The sequence below is a fragment of the Hylobates moloch genome, unplaced genomic scaffold (genome assembly GCF_009828535.3).
Source record: "Hylobates moloch isolate HMO894 unplaced genomic scaffold, HMol_V3 SCAFFOLD_6, whole genome shotgun sequence".
Taxonomy (NCBI): domain Eukaryota; kingdom Metazoa; phylum Chordata; class Mammalia; order Primates; family Hylobatidae; genus Hylobates; species Hylobates moloch.
The window spans coordinates 93,098,767-93,115,694 of record NW_026652281.1 but is presented as its reverse complement, the minus strand read 5'-3'; the positions used below and the strand labels follow the sequence as shown (position 1 = coordinate 93,115,694).

The window sequence follows — 16,928 nt, the reverse complement described above, 5'->3', positions numbered from 1 at the left end:
AAAAAAAAAAAGCCATCTTGAATCCATATCTTGAAGCACATACAAATTTAACTCAGAATGCATCACAGATGCAAATAACAAGACTAAAACTGTACAGGTATACCTGGCTTTATTGCATTTTGCATATCTTGTGGGTTTTTTTACAAATTGAAGATTGCAGCAACCCTGCATCAAGGAAGTCTACCTGCACCATTTTTCCAATAGTACGTGTTCACTTAATGGCTGGGTCCTGTTTTGGTAATTCTCATAATATTTCAAACTTTTTCATTATTATTATACCTGCTGTGGTGATCTGTGAACAGAGATCTTTGATGTTACTATCGTAATTGTTTTGGAGTACCACAAACTGCGCCCATATAAGATGGCAAACTTAACCAATAAATGTATGCGTTTTGATTGCTCCACCAACTAGCTGTTCCCCTGTCTCCCTCCCTCTTCTTGGGCCTCCCTATTCTCTAGGACACAACAATATCGAAATCAGGACAATGAGTAACTCTACAATGGCCTCTTGAGTGTTCAAGTAGAAGAAAGAGTCACACATCTCTCATTTTAAATCAAAAGCTAGAAATTTAAAGCTCAGTGAGGAAGACACGTCAAAATCCAGATAAGCCAAAAGTGAGGCATCTTGCACTGAACAGCTCACCAAGTTATGAATGCAAAGGAAAAGCTCTTAAAGAAAATTTAAAGTGCTACTCCAGTGAACACATGAAGCAAAACAACCTTATTGCTGATATGGAGAAAGCTTCAGTGATCTGGATAGAAGATCAAACCAGCCCCCCGGCCAACATCCCCTTAAGCCAAAGCCTAGTTCAGAGCAAGGCCCTAAGTCTTCAATTCTATGAAGGCCAAGGTGGGTGAGGAAGCTGAAAAAACATGGAAGCTAGCAGAGGTTGGTTCATGAGGTTTAAGGAAAAAAGCCATCTCCATGACATAACAGTACAAAGTGAAACAGCAAGTGCTGATGGAGAAGCAAGTTATCCACAAGAGCTACCTAACATCATGCATGAGGGTGACTACATTAAACTACAGAATTTCAGGGTAGATGAAATAGCCTCATATTGGAAGCAGATGCCATCTAAAAGTTTCATAGCCAAAGAGAAGAAATCAATGCCTGGTTTCAAAGCTTCAAAGGACAGGCTAACTCACTTGTTAGTGGGTAATGCAGCTGGTGACTTTCAATGGAAGCCAATACTCATTTAACATCCTGAAAATCCTAGGTGTCTTAAGAGTTATGCTAAATCTATTCTGCCTGTGCTCTACAAATGGAATAACGAAGCCTGGATGATAGCAATCTATTTATGGCATAGTTTCCTGAATATTTTAAGCCCACTGTTAAGACCTATTACTCAAAAAAAAAAAAAGATTTATTTCAAAATATTTCTGCTCATTGACAATGTACCTAGTCACCCAAGAGCTCTGACAGAGATGTACAAGGAGATTAATGTTGTTCTCGTGCTGCTAACACAACATCCATTCTGCAGCCCATGGATCAAGGAGTCATTTCGACCTTCGAGTCGTATTATTTAGGAAACAAATTTCATAAGGCTATAGCTGTCATAGATAGTGATTTCTCTGATGGATCAGGGTAAAGTACATTGAAAATCTGGAAAAGATTCACCCTTCTAGATGCTGCAAGAACATTTGTGATTCATGGGAAGAAGTCAAAATATCAACATTAACAGGAGTTTGGAAGAGGTTGATTCTATGCTTCATGGGTGACTTGGAGGGCTTCAAAACTTCAGTGGGGAAAGTAATTACAGATGTGATGAGAACAGCAAGAGAACTAGAATCAGAAGTGGATCCTGAAGATGTGACTGAATTGCTGCAGTCTCATGATCAAACTTGAATGGATGAGGAGTCGCTTCTCATAGATGAACAAAGAGTGGTTTTTTGAAATGGAATCTACTCCTGGTGAAGATATGGTGAACACTGTGGAAATGACAACAAAAGATTTAGAATATTAAATAAATGTAGTGGATAAAGCCCCTGCAGGGTTTGAGAGGACTGACTCCAATTTTGAATGAAGCTCTACCGTGAGTAAAACACTATCAAACAGCATCACATGCTACAGAAAAACACCTTATGAAAGGAAGAGTCAGTTGATGTGGCAAACTTCACTGCTGTATTAAGAAACAGCCACCCCAACCTTCCACCACCACCACCCTGATCAGCATCGAGGCAAGACCTTCCACCACCAAAAAAGCGTGTGATTTGTTGACGGCTCAGATGGATTGCTGTACTTTCTAGCAATAAAGTGTCCTTTAATTAAGGTATGTACATCTTTAGACATAATGCTTTTGCACACTAAATAGACTACAGTATAATGTAAACATAACTTTTTTCATGTGTGAGACAGTCTCGCTCTGTCGTCCAGGCTGGAATGCAGTGGCGCAATCTCAGCTCACTGCAACCTCCACCTCCACCTCACGGGTTCAAGCGATTCTCCTGCCTCAGCCTCCCGAGTAGATGGGATTACAGGCACACACCACCATGCTCGGCTAATTTTTGTATTTTTAGTAGAGATGGGGTTTCACCATGTTGGCCAGGATGGTCTCGATCTCCTGACCTCATGATCCGCCTGCCTCGGCCTCCCAAAGTGCTGGGATTACAGACATGAGCCACGGTGCCTGGCCGTAAGCATAACTTTTATATGCACTGGGAAACCAAACAATTTGTGTGACTCACTTTATTACCATATTTGCTTTACTGTGGTGGTCTAAAACCAAACCCACAATATCTCCAAGATATGCCTGTAAAACTCTTTGGAAAAAACAAAAAAGAAAATCCTTCTGACTTAGGTTATGCAAAGATTTCTTAGAAACAACACCAAAAACATGATCCATGGCAACAACAACAACAACAAAAAAACTGATAAGTTGAATTTCATCAAAATTAAAACTTCTGCTTTTTGAAAGTCATGGTTAGGAAAACGAGAAGATAAGCCACAGACTGGGAGAAAATATTTACAAACACATATCTGATGTTTTTAAAAAATTGTATCTGGACTATATAAAGAACCCTTACACAACTAATAAGAGGACAAACAACCAAATAAATGTAGGAAAAGATTTGAACAATCACTATACCAATGAAGATGTATAGATGGGCCGGGCATGGTGGCTCATGCCTGTAATCCCAGCACTTTGGGAGGCCGAGGCAGGTGGGTCACCTAAGGTCAGGAGTTCGAAACCAGCCTGGCCAACATGGTGAAACCCCTGTCTCTACTAAAAATACAACAATTAGCCAGATGTGGTAGCATGTGCCTGTAATCCTAGCTACTCAGGAGTCTAAGGCAGCAGAATTGCTTCAACCCAGGAGGAGGAGGCTGCAGTGAGCTGAGATCATGCCACTGCATTTCAGCCTGGGTGACAGAGCTGGAACTACATGTCAAAAAAAAAGTATAGATGCAAATAAGCACATGAAAAACACTCAATATCATTAGTCATTAGAGAAATGCATATAAAAACCACAATGAGATATCACTACGTACCTTCTAGAATGACTAGGATTAAAATGGTAATACAAAGTATTACGAGGATATAGAACAGCTGGAAGACTCATTCATTTCTGGAGGGAATGTAACATGGAAGTGGAATCTAGAAAAGTCAAAACTATTGGATCAGAGAACAAATCAGTAGTTGCCAGGGAGTAGGGAAAAGATATTAACTACAAGAGGGCCTGAGACAACTTTTCAGGGGACAACAATGTTCTATATTTTGATTGTGATATACGTGTATACATGACTGTACACATCTGTCAAAATGCACCAAACTCCTCTCCAAAAGGGTGAATTTTATTGTATGTATACCTCTACAGACAAGACTTTAGAAATCCAATCAAAAAACATATTAAGAAGATGAAGAAGAGGAAATAGGGGAGGGAGGGCAAGAGAACTGATGATTCTCTTCTTAGAAGAAAGAAAGTCAACAAAAATTCGCAAGGCTTCAAAGAGGGAGAGCCACAAAACTCAAAATACGTGTTTGATGGTAGTGGCAGAGGAAAGTAGTTAAGAACATGAGTTCTCATTTTTTCCACCGTTGGATCTGCAAAGATCTGAAATATGATAGCACCCAGTGAGTCTGTAGGGACAGGCACATTCCTGCTCTCTCTGTCTAAGATCTGAGCCTCATCTGCAAGGGGATGGCTTAGCAATACATTCGAACTTTACGTTCTGAATATCGTTTGAGCCAGGAAACTCATTCTTATGAATTTATCCTATCGAAAGAATAGGGCAAGCCAGGATTATACACATACAAGAATATTTAGAATAGTATTGTTAATAAAGAGAAGCTGAAAGCTATGTGAATGTCTATCAATAGAGGAATAAATAAATTACACTCCAATGCTGTTCTGGAAAACAGTTCGACAGTTTCTTATAAAACTAAACATGTACCTATCATATGACCCAATAATTGCACTCTTGGGCTTTTATCCCAGAGAAATGAAACCTCGTGTTCACACAAAAACCTGTATATGAACAGTCATAGCAGCTTTATTCATGATAGCCTCAAAGTGGGTGAAAATGGTTAAATGGTGATACCTTTACACTCTGAAATACAATTCTCAGCAGTTAAAAAAATGAATTTCTAGAAAAAGCTACTGACACACACAACTTGGATGGATCTTAAAGGAATTATCATGAGCCAAAAAAAAAAAAAAAGCCAATCTCAAAATGAAATGTTGCATGCTGTGTGATTCAATTTATGTAACAGTCTTGAAATGACGAAATGATAAAGATGGAGAACAGATTAGCGGTTGCAAAGGGTTAGGGAAGGGGAGTGTGTTTCTTTAAAGGTCTCGCACAAGGGATCCTTGTGGCGATGGAACAGTTCTGTGTCTTGATCGTGGTGTTGTTTACAGGAATCTTTTATTTTATCATGTCATAAAATTGCAAGGAAAACCATTTGGCAGTTTCTTATAAAGTTAAAATATACTTACCAAAGAACCGGCATACATAAATGAATGAGTATAATACGGAATGAAGTCTGTGAACTATACCAAAGACAATTTCCTGGCTTTGATATTATACTATAGGCATGCAAGATGTTACTACTGGAGAATAAGTGAAGGGTATACAAAACCTGCTGTACTATTTTTTGCAACCTCCTGTGCATTTATAATTTTTTCAAAATTAAAAGTTAAAATATGCAACAGATTGTCACTTCACTATTAAGAATTATGTGTATTCGTAAAAAAAAAAAAATTAAAGATGTGTATAGCCGGGCACCATGGTTTGCACCTGTAATCCCAAACTAAGGCAAGAGAATCGCTTGAGGCCAGGAGTTCAAGACCAGCCTAGGCAACATAGCAAGACCCTTTCTCTAAAAAAAATTTTGAGGCCAGGCGTGGTGGCTCATGCCTGTAATCCCAGCATATTGGGAGGCCTGGGTGGGCAAATCACTTGAGGTCAGGAGTTCAAGACCAGCCTGGGCAACATGGAAAAACCCCATCTCTACTAAAAATATAAAAATTAGCCAGGCGTGTTGGCACACGTGTAATCTTAGCTACTCAGGAGGCTGAGGCAAGAGGATTGCTTGAGTCCAGGAGTTCAATGCTTCAGTGGGCTGTGATGGCACCTCTGCTCTCCAGCCAGGATGACAGAGTGAGACTCTTCTCAAAAAAAAAAAAAAAACAGGCTGGGCGCAGTGGCTAACGCCTGTAATCCCAGCACTCTGGGAGGCCAAGGCAGGCGGATCACAAGGTCAGGAGATTGAGACCATCCTGTCAACATGATGAAACCCCGTCTCTACTAAAAATACAAAAAAATTAGCTGGGTTTGGTGGCGGGCACCTGTAATCCCAGCTACTCAGGAGGCTGAGGCAGGAGAATCGCTTGAACCCAGTGGGCGGAGGTTGCAGTGAGCCGAGATTGCGCCACTGCACTCCAGCCTGGCGACAGAGCGAAACTCTGTCTCAAAAAAAACCAAAACCAAAAACAAACAAAAAACAAAGCCATGTAAAAGAGGAGTACAGCATATCACTGAGTGGAAAGGACAGGTTGAAAATAACACACATAATGTCATTTATGAAAAATCATGTTTGTATGCATGCTAAAGCATATTGGGAGCTCTAGAAGAATGGCCACCAAAATGTTAATAATGCTTTTTTGAGGGGAGAGGTTTTTTTCAAAACTTCCTTTTATATTTTCTGTATTGTTTAAATTTTCTACAACAAACATATTACCTTCATGACAACAACAAAAAAAACACAAATATTTTAATAGGATTTTTAAGTGCTCCAAATGACTATCAATATGGAAGAAATAACAGTGGCATATTGCTCATGAAAGACAGAAAGCACATTGCAAAACAACCTAATCCCATTCTTGCAAAAAAATCATATATTTTATTACATGCAAAATCTGGACAGGCCAGGCGCAGTGGCTCACACCTGTAATCCCAGCACTTTGGGAGGCCAAGGCGGGAGGATCACTTGAGCCCAGGAGATGGAGACCACCCTGCACAATACAGCAAGACCCCCATCTCTACAAAAAATTAACTGGGCAGGGTGGCGCATACCTGTAGTCCCAGCTACTCGGGAGGCTGAGGTAGGAGGATCGCTTGAGCCTGGGAGGTTGAGGCTGCAGTGAGCTATGACTGTGCCACTGCACTCCAGCCTGGGTGACAGATCAAAACCCCGTCTCAAAAACAAAAAACAGAAACCAAATAAGAAAACATTGGAGTGGGGCCTTGCCTTCCCTCCCTCCCTCCCTCCTTTCTCTCTCTTTCTCTTTCTCTCTCTCTCTTTTCTTTCTTTCTTCTCTTTCTTTTCTTTTCTTTTCTTTTCTTTCTTTTCTTTCTTTCTTCTTCCCTCTGTGGCCCGGCTGGAGTACACTCGGCTCGCTGCAGACTCCCTGCGTCCCGCTCCCGTGATTCTCCTGCCCTGCCCTGCAGGCTGCCTGGGATTGCCAGCGCGCGCCACCACCCCTCCCTGGTTTTTCTCCTTTGGCTGGAGGCACGGTTTCGCCATGTCGGCCAGGCTGATCTCTAGCTCCTGACCTCGAGTGGTCTGCCTGCCTCGGCCTCCCAAGGTGCTGGGACTGCAGATGGAGGCTCGCTCACTCGGTGCTCAGTGTTGCCCGGGCTGGAGTGCGGTGGCGTGGTCTTGGCTCGCTGCAGCCTCCGCCTCCCGGCCGCCTGCCTTGGCCTCCCAGGGTGCTGGGATTGCAGCCTCTGCCCTGCCGCCCATCGTCTGGGAAGTGAGGAGCGCCTCTGCCCGGCCGCCCCGTCTGGGAAGAAGTGAGGAGCGCCTCTTCCCTGCCGCCCCTTCTGGGAAGTGAGAAGCGCCTCTGCCTGGCCGCCCCGTCTGGGAAGTGAGGAGCGCCTCTGCCAGGCCACCCATCGTCTGGGATGTGAGGAGCGCCTCTGCCCAGCCGCCCCTCCCATCGTCTGGGATGTGAGGAGCGCCTCTGCCCAGCCGCCCCTTCTGGGAAGTGAGGAGCGCCTCTGCCCGGCCACCCCGTCTGGGAAGTGAGGAGCGCCTCTGCCCGGCCACCCATTGTCTGGGATGTGAGAAGCGCCTCTGCCCGGCTGCCCCTTCTGGGAAGTGAGGAGCGCCTCTGCCCGGCCACCCCGTCTGGGAAGTGAGGAGCGCCTCTGCCCGGCCGCCACCCTGTATAGGAAGTGAGGAGCGTCTCTGCCCGGCCTCCCCGTCTGGAAAGTGAGGAACACCTCTGCCTGGCCGCCCCATCTGGGATGTGGGGAGCGCCTCTGCCCGGCCGCCCTGTCTGGGAGGTCTACCACAGAGGCCAGAAGCAATGTGGGGGCTGGACGTGGTGGCTCACGCCTGTAGTCCCAGTACTCTGGGAGGCCGAGGCGGGTTGATCACTTGAGGCTAGGAGTTCGAGACCAGCCTGGCCAACATTGCGAAACATACGAAAAATACAACTGACAAACCAACCAACCAACCAAGAGACAACAAAACAGGTCTACCCTGAAGTCATACTCTAATTTTTTCTATTTTCCTCCCTTTCTGATCCTTTATCCCACTTTCTTTTTCTTCCTCTTCCTTCTCCTTCTTCTTTGTCAAATAGAGGATTGAGTTATTATCATTGATCCATACAAAGTCCCTCTCTCATTTATTTTCTTTAATTCCCACCCCTCATTTCTATTCCCTGTCTTCCCATGTGCAACCTTCCTAATATGTTTGATATGCATCTTTTTGTTTGTATGTACTTTTAGAAAATGTTTATTGTTTTGTGTGCAAAAAAAAAATTAAAAAAAAAAAAAGAAAACATTGGAGTGGGGAAGGTTTTTCTAGCTATGACTCAAAATCCAGAGGCCAAAAGAGAAAATACAGATACATTTTATTACATAAAAAGTATTTAAAAAGACACTTCTACCTGGCCAAAAGAAGTCCATATGTAATGTTAAAAGACAAATGACAAATTAGGAAAAATATTTGCATATAATAGTTTTATATATGTATAATAGACAAGAGCTGATTTTCCTATTATGTAAAAGTTTCTAGAAATTGATAACGAAAAGTCTAACCCAATATAAAAATGGGCAAATGGTGGGGCGTGGTAGCTCATACCTGTAATCTCAGTGCTTTGGTAGGCCAAGGCAGGAGGATCATTTGAGGTCAGGAATTCGAGACCAGCCTGAGCAACATAGCAAGATCTTGTCTCTACTAAAAATCAAAAACATTAGCTGAGCGTGGTGCCATGCACCCAGTAGTTTCAGCTGCTTGGGAGGCTGAGGTGAGAGGATCACGTGAGCCCAGGAGTTTGAGGCTGCAGTGAGCTATGATAGTGCCACTGCACTCCAGCTTGTGCGACAGAGTGAGACCCTGTATCAAAAATAAATAAATAGAGCTAGGCACGGTGGCTCACGCCTGTAATCCCAGCACTTTGGGAGGCCGAGGTAGGAGGCTCACCTGAGGTCAGGAGTTCAAGACCAGCCTGGCCAACATGGTGAAACTCTGTCTCTACTAAAAATACAAAAATTAGCTGGGCGCAGTGGAGCGTGCCTGTAATCCCAGCTACTCGGGAGGCTGAGCCAGGAGAATCGTTTGAACCCGGGAGGCAGAGGTTGCAGTGAGCAGAGATCACATCACTGCACTCCAGCCTGGGTGACAGAGCAAGACTTCGTCTCGAAAAATAAAAATAAATAAATGGTGAACTCGCACATATGAGAAATAATATAAGCACAGCTACATTGTTTGTAAGAGCAAATAACTAGAACCAGCACAAATGTCTATGAACAGGGGACTAGTTAAATAAACTGTAGCTTATCCCTACAACATTAGAATATGCAGATGAAAAAGTGGAAGCTCTCCTCTTATTGACATGGAAAGCTCTCCAAGATGTATTTTCAAGTGAAAAAGCAAAATGCAGAATAGTATGTAGAGTATGCAACTTATTGTATCAACTGGGGCACTTTTGTATCAACTGGCACATTCACGCCCAGCTATTGTAGAGACAGTTGGTTTCAGCATGTGCCCAGGCTGGTCTCAAACACCTGGGCTCAAGCGATCCTCCTGCCTCAGCCTCCCAAAGGGCTGGGATCACAGGAGGAAGCCACCAAGCCCGGTTTCCACTCCAGTATCATGAAAGAATTTGCCTGCTTCTTCCAGTATTTTTGTAGATTCATTTTTCAAATTGAAATCTCCAGTCCATTTGCATTGATACTGGGATGCACTGGGAGATATATATCCAATTTCATTTTTTCTCCAGGTGGTCACCCATTTTTCTTAACATGAATTTTTTAAATATATATGTTTATTTTTAATATGAAATAGAGACTCTGGAGTCGCAGAGGGCTCGGTTCTTATTTATTTGGCTATTTGGTTATTTATTTGGCTGTGTTATTTACTTACCCTCTCAGAACCTCAGAGAAAAGACAAGGGACAAGATTTGGGGGAACCGGGTGTGGTGGCTCATGCCTTAATCCCAGCACTTTGGGAGGCTGAAGCAGGAGGATCACTTGAGCCCAGGGAGACCCCATCTCTACAAAATTAAACATTAAAAAACCTAACCCAGCATGGTGACATGAGCCTGTGGTTCCGGCTACTCAGGAGGCTGAGATGGGAGGATTACTTGAGCCTGGGAGCCGTGATTGCGACACTGCACTCCAGCCTGGGTGACGGAGTGAGACTCTGTCTCAAAAAAAAAAAAACAAAACAAAAAAAAACGAACAAAAAGGTTTGGGGAGGCAAAAGAAGCTACTGAAGGAAATCATTTAGGAGAGATAACTGAGGCACAGTAGTGGAGGACCTGATAGCACAGAAAGGATCTTGGGCCAACTTGTCCGCCCCTTCACTAAACTGTTGGTGAAACTGAGGCCCAGACAGATAGATGGATTTGACCTGCAGGGTGTGGACCCTAAGACCAGGCTCTCACCCACACTGGTTCCAGGCAGGCACTGAGGGAAGAAGAGCCTGACCCTACCACACAACTGAAGAAATTGAGGGCAAAGCAGAAGTGATACCTCCCCCAGGCACTCCAGATAGAAGCTGTGGTTTCCACCCCCTTTCCCAGGGGCAAACCACGGTCTTCACTTCTGCCTGCAACCTCCAAATTCCCCTCCACATCCCTTCAGAGAGGTCGCCATGCACCATCCCCCCACATGCTGAGCCATTTCATTTTCTACCCTGCAATTTATTATTTGGGGCCTTCTAGGAAACAGCAATCCCTTACCTGACTTCCAGGATGGTTCCAGCTGATGGTGGGGAAACTGAATACTGCGCAAGAGGAGTCTGCTTGAGGTTCTACAGCAGGCCAGTGGGCAAGCTGGGACTCAAACCCAGGCCTCCAGGGTCCAGGGCGCTACCCCCTGCACACTGCAGCCTCCCAAAGATGGTTGGGCAGCTGAGTTGCTGTGTAGACAAGTAAGACTCTATTTAGGCCAATGGAGAAAGGAGGAGCTGTGGAGCACAGGACAGAGCCTTTGGAAGATGAGAAGTTGATAACCAGTTCCAGTATTCAGTGCCTAGGCTGTGTGACACTGGACAAGGCACCTGACCTCTCTGTGTCTCAGGCTTTCTCATCTGTAAAATGAGGCCAAAGAAATCTATTGCCCAGAAAGAGAAATTCAAACAACAATTTCCCTGATCCTTGGCCAGGAATACATCTGAGCACAAGGCTTGGGAACCCCTGCCTTCCTCCCTATAGCTGACCATGCACCCCCGAGGCCCACCTCTCCCCAGCAGCAAAAGGGCCTACTGAGCCAGCCATTCTCCGCACACAGCCCCACCTGCCCCTGCCAACCACAGTCTGGAGCCCCTGCCCCTGGGCTGGGTGAGGAATCAATCAACCTGCGGACTCTGCAAAAAAGCCCTAAAAGGCCAGGCATGGTGGCTCACGCCTGTAATCCCAGCACTCTGGGAGGCCAAAGCAGGTGGATCACCTGAGATCAGGAGTTCGAGACCAGCCTGATCAACGTGGTGAAACCCTGCCTCTACTAAAATTACAAAAATTAGCCAGGTGTGGTGGCTGGTGCCTGTAATCCCAGCTACTCAGGAGGCTAAGGCAGGAGAATCACTTGAACCTGGGAGGTGGAGGTTGCAGTGAGCCAAGATTGCACCACTGCACTCCAGCCTGGGCAACAAAGCAAGACTCCGTCTCAAAAAAAAAAAAAAAAAAAAAAGCCCTAAGAAATGCTATTAGTAACCCCATTTCACAGGTTGGGAAAGAGAGGCTACCCAGAGCCCAACAGGAAGTCTGTGACCAAGCCAGCAGCAGGGCCATTTCCCCGAGACATGCTGTCCCCAGGATCCAATCCAGGTCACTCTGAAAGGAGCTGCACCTGCTCCAGATTGCCAAGCACAAACTGTGTGCCAGGTCCTCTACTGAGCCCCTGACAGCCATCCAAGGTGCAGGTTCCCAGACTCACCCCATTTTACAGGTGAGAAACTGAGGTCCAGAAAAGAAACCTTTCTTCACTTGTCCCAGACCTCATGGGGAAGCTAAGATTCGAGACCCATGCCTAACCACTTCTTAATTTAAATCGCCCCTCCTTCCAAAAGCATAGATTTCTACGTTCCCCCAGATGTGGAGCTGCCAACCAGAAAGGGAAGGAGGGTGGGTCCCCAGCTTGCTCACCAGGATGTCACCAGGCCTGTGCCCACCTGGGCATGGGTATGCCCAGTGCCCACTTAGGGGCCTGTGGATAAGCACAGAGAACTGGGCAGGGGAGAGTGGGGAGAGGCCCGGAGGAGGCTGACCTGAGAAGCTGCCGCTGCCGTCTCAGCTGCCGTCTCAGCTGCTGTCTTGTTGCTTCTGCAGGAAGAAGGGGAAGTCGGGAGGCATCTGTGGGTGGCCTCTCCCTTCACCACATACCTGCACCCCCACTGCACTTCTCTCTGCTCCCTTCACCCCAGGCCCAGGCACCACACTCTCACTTCACTTCTTCTTTCACCAGCAGCAGCCTCTTTGCTTCCTTTGAGCTGGTGGTCACGCCCCGGTCACCCTTTGAGGGTATCACCCCGTAGAGTCTGCAGCCACTTCCTGGGGTGGCTGCTCCTCTGTGGAGGTGCTCAAGGACATGGCAACATGGCCTTATGCAGTGCTCAAGACCCACCTGAGCTCTGCATCCTTGGGCAAGATATGTCACCCCTCTGGGCCTCAGTTTTCCCATTTGTAGAAAAGGGAAAATGATCCCTGCCTGACCTGACAATTGATGGCATACTGATGATGGCAAAGACCTCAGGCAGGAGCTGGATCAGACTGCCTGGGTTCAAGTACCAAGCCCACCACTTACTGGGTGGGTGACTTGGGGCAAGCCACTCACACTCTCTGAACCTGTTTCCCCTCTGTAAAATGGAGATAATGACAGTACCACCTTGCAGGGCAGTGTGGGGCTTACAAAAGATAAGGCTGGCAAAGTCACTGGAAGTGCTCTATGAAGCCGTCGTATTTCACAGATGAGGGACCTGAAGCCGAGAGAGGACCAGGGCCTGGCCCAGAGTTGCCAAGTGGCAGAGCATGGTGGAGAGGGGCCTCCCTGGCCACAGAGCCCAGAAAACGTGGGGCTGGAAAGCTGGCCAGCTTCTCCTTGAGCCAGGCCTGTCCTGCATCAGCCATACCCTCTGAAGAGCTCTAAGGGAAAGCAAGGAGGTGTGGGGGGGGGGGGATAGAGAGAGAGCGTTGGTAATGGGGAGACAGTGCTCTCTCTTGCCTGGGCCCCATCCAGACTCCTGGGAAAACTGACTCAGGAATGTGCTCTTCCATCCCGGGAGAAAGATGGAGAGGCAGCAAAAGGGAGAAACCAGACAGGTCCTAACATGGTCTCCCTCCTCTCTGCCTCACTGGGGCCCTTCCCACATCAGCCCAAGCACAGCTCGCAGGTAGTACAAGTGGCCTCTGCTGAAGCAGGAGGGAGCTGCTCCTTGGAGGGCAGCCAGGTCCCCACCCCAGCTGCACGGTGAAGGCTTTGCAGGGACACCGGTGCACCTGTGTCCTGACTCCTGGACTACACTCCCTCTGGGTGACTTGGGCAAGCCTTGGCCCTTCTTTGCACTTCAGTTTTCTTTGATCAGGATCCAGACCTTGACCTCCAGGCCCTTCCTTTCCGAGGTCACCCAGCTACCTCTAGGATTGCCACGCCAACCTCCTCCTTCCTCATGCTGAATGTGAGCCCAAATAGCTATTCTTAGGGCTCAGGAGGAGGCCCTGCCTACCCCACAGCCCCATCCATTTTCCAGCCTGGGTCTGTACCAGCCTCACTGTGCCTTGCTTCAGTTGGGGGCTAAGTTAGTGCCTGTTACTTAGCCCTGCACTCCTGATCCTGAAACTCACTACCAAGATACTCTCCTGCTCAAAAGCCAGTGGTGAGGCTGGGTGCAGTGACTCAGGCCTGTAATCCCAGCACTTTGGGAGGTGAAAGCAGGTGGATTACTTAAGGCTAGGAGTTTGAGACCAACCTGGGCAACCTGGCAAAACCCTGTCTCTACTAAAAATACAAAAATTAGCTGGGTGTGGTGGCATACACTTGTAATTCTAGGTACTCCGGAGACTGAGGAACAAGAATCGCTTAAACCCGGGAGGTGGAGGTTGCAGTGAGCCGAGTTCGCACCACTGCATTCCAGCTTGGGCAACAGAGTGAGACTCCACCTCAAAAACAAAACAAACAAACAAACAAAAAACCAGTGGTGGCTCCCTATTGCCTTCACAGTCTAACCCCGTCCAACTTCCACTGCCACCCAATCTGATTGTGCTTGCCATATTAATACCCACCTCCCTGCTCGGTCCCAGCTGTGGTCCCGCACATGTACCTGGGAAGCCCTCCAACTCCTCTCCGCCCATCAGGGCTCCACTGGATCCTGCCTCCTACTCCTCTACAAAACACTCTGGATGCTTGAAGAGTAGGAAGCCTGCCAGTCTCCTCTCAGGCCCCCAGACAGGGAGGAGACCACATACCATCCCAGTAAAGTGTCTCCCCATATTACTTACCCTAGTGAGTAGCCTGCAAGAAGACTGTAGGTGGAACCCCAACAGGACTTTAGATAAACTGAGTCACAATGCAAAAAAAGTCATTTACACATCTTTCTCAATCTTGGTTGTGTCCAGCAGAAGCCTCAGCTTAGAGCTAAACTGTTTCTTTTGTTTTTTTGTTTGTTTGTTTGAGACAGTCTCACTCTGTCGCCAGGCTGGAGTGCAGTGGCGCAATCTCGGCTCACCGCAACCTCTGCCTCCCGGGTTCAAGCTATTCTCCTGCCTCAGCCTCCCAAGTAGCTGGGACTACAGGTGCATGCCACCACGCCCAGCTAATTTTTGTATTTTTAGTAGAGACGGGGTTTCACCATGTTGGCCAGGATGGTCTCGATCTCTTGACAAGTCAAGTGATCCGCTCGCCTTTGCCTCCCAAAGTGCTGGGATTACAGGCATGAGCCACTGTGCCCTGCCGAGGGCTAAACTGTTTTAACCCCTCTCTAACACAGACTATGTCCCTTATTTTTCCCCATTTTTCAATCTTTTATTAGACTTCAAAAGAGGATGTCTGACTTTTAAATGTTTTATTGTGGTAAGATACACACACACACACACACACACACACACCTACCTAACAAAAGCTACCATTTTAAGCATTTTTAAGTGTAGATTCAGGCCAGGTGGGGTGGCTCACGCCTATAATCCCAACACTTTGGACAAAGCCCTAGTGGTAGGACTACTTGAGCCTAGGAGTTCGAGACCAGCTTGGGAAACATAGCGGACCCTGTCTCTACAAAAAAAAAAAAAAAATTAGTTGGTCATGGTAATGTGCCCTTGTAGATCCACCTACTCAGGAGGCTGAAGTGGGAGGACCGCTTGAGCCCAGGAGGTCGAGGCTGCAGAGAGCTGTGTTCGAACCATTGCACTCCAGCCTGGGCAACAGAGTGAGACCCTGTCTCAAAAAAAAAAAAAAAAAAAAGGGTACAGTGCAATGGCATTATGTACCTTCACACTGTCATGCAAACATCACCACATCCCATGTCCAAAACATTTTTCATATTCTCAAACTGAAACTCCATACCCATGAAACAGAACTTCCCGTTCTCTACTCCCCCAAGCCCTTGGCAATCACCGTTCTATTTTCTGTCCCTTGAATTTGACCACTCTAAGTACCTCATCTTAGTAGAATCACACAGTCTTTGTCCTTGCGTGACTGGCTCATTTCACTTAGCATGACGTCTTCAAGATTCCTCCGTGTTGTAGTGTGTCAGACTCTCATTCCTTTTAAAGGTTAAATCACATTCCACTATGTGTATAATACATATTCCATTTTGTGCATTCATCTGTTGATGGACACTTGAGTTACTTCCACCTTTCAGCTATTGTGAATAATGCTACAATGAACGTGGATGTAGAAATGATGCCCCTTCTTAACAAAGAGAACGTTTCTAGCTAGACTTTACTAACATTGTTTTATTTGCATACTATTTATTTTTATGATCTTTTTCTATTTGTGGCAAGTTATACAAATTTTCTATTTAGCTAGCTATATGAAATAGCCTTTAAGATACATGAGATCCTACAAAGGGAAATGATTTAAAGAAAAATGCTAGGTAAATAAGGGCATGAGTGTCATGTGTTAGTGGCAAAAAATGGTGGCAGTGATATAGGAAAAGAGAACTGCTGAAGTGTGGGAAATATCGACACACGCCTCAAAAACCTGACTGTCCTGAGCTGAGAGGGCCAGGCTGCCAGAGAGAAACCCTGCCGAGACCACTGCGGAGGCTGACGCCAGATTAGCCTTGCATTCAGAGAGGCACCTGGAGGTGTTGTTCTAGAAAGAGAACTACAGTAAAATTGAAACAGTCAGATCTGGGATCTGACATCTCATAGGGTGACCCCGGGCCAGTTACTCGAGATGATCCTCTGGCCTCTGCCTCCCAAGTTAGCTGGGGCTACAGGTGCGTACCACCACACCTGTCTAAACTTTTTATCTTTTTGTAGAGACAGAGTGTCCCTATATTCCCATGCTGGTCTTGAACTCCCGGCCTCAGGCGATCCTCCCGCTTCGGCTTCCCAAACCACTGGGATTACAAGTGTGAGCCGCCGTGCCCGGTCATTTCTGATCTTCACTTTTCTCATTATGAGAGGGTGGTAATAACACCCAGCCCCTAGGTAACTAAGATAACATCACGCAAGCTGCCAAAACCTGTGGCCAGCACCTACTTTGGTTCTACGATCGGGTGGATCACGTCACCCCACCCTAGCCCCTGCAAAAGACATCCTCAGGACAATATTTATTGCTTCTCCCTAAGAGAGAAGGCCTGATAGTGATGAGGTTATAGCTGGAGTTCAGGTTCACCATCAACTCAGTCTCCACCACCTTCCCCAGCCCCATTTCCACCTCCAAAAACTCTGGGCAAGACCTCTGGGCTCTTGATCCAAGGCTGTTACTGGCTGTAGGACCTTGTGCAAGTCTGAGCCAAGAGCCTCTGAGCCTTCATTTACTCAGCTGTAAAACGTGGATGCCCTTGTCCTCTTGAGTACTCAAACCCCAC

At 46.5% G+C, this 16,928-nt stretch overlaps 1 protein-coding gene across 9 annotated transcripts in view; it reads right to left on the bottom strand.

The window, feature by feature from the left end:
* ADGRG5 (adhesion G protein-coupled receptor G5) overlaps positions 1-12,397 on the bottom strand; it is a 37,451-nt gene extending 25,054 nt beyond the window's left edge. For 3 of the 9 annotated variants that reach the window (XM_032157450.3, XM_058441031.1, XM_032157455.3), the window contains exons 1-2: positions 12,165-12,340; positions 10,639-10,817 (exon numbers count right to left, since the gene is read on the bottom strand). The gene's annotated coding sequence lies outside the window, so the exon portion shown is untranslated. Of the gene's footprint in view, positions 1-6,517; positions 6,640-8,534; positions 8,631-10,638; positions 10,818-12,164 lie in introns of all 9 variants that reach the window. The other 6 variants (XM_058441030.1, XM_032157453.3, XM_058441027.1 and 3 more) reach the window with 5 other exon arrangements.
* Between the last annotated feature and the right edge of the window lie 4,531 nt (positions 12,398-16,928).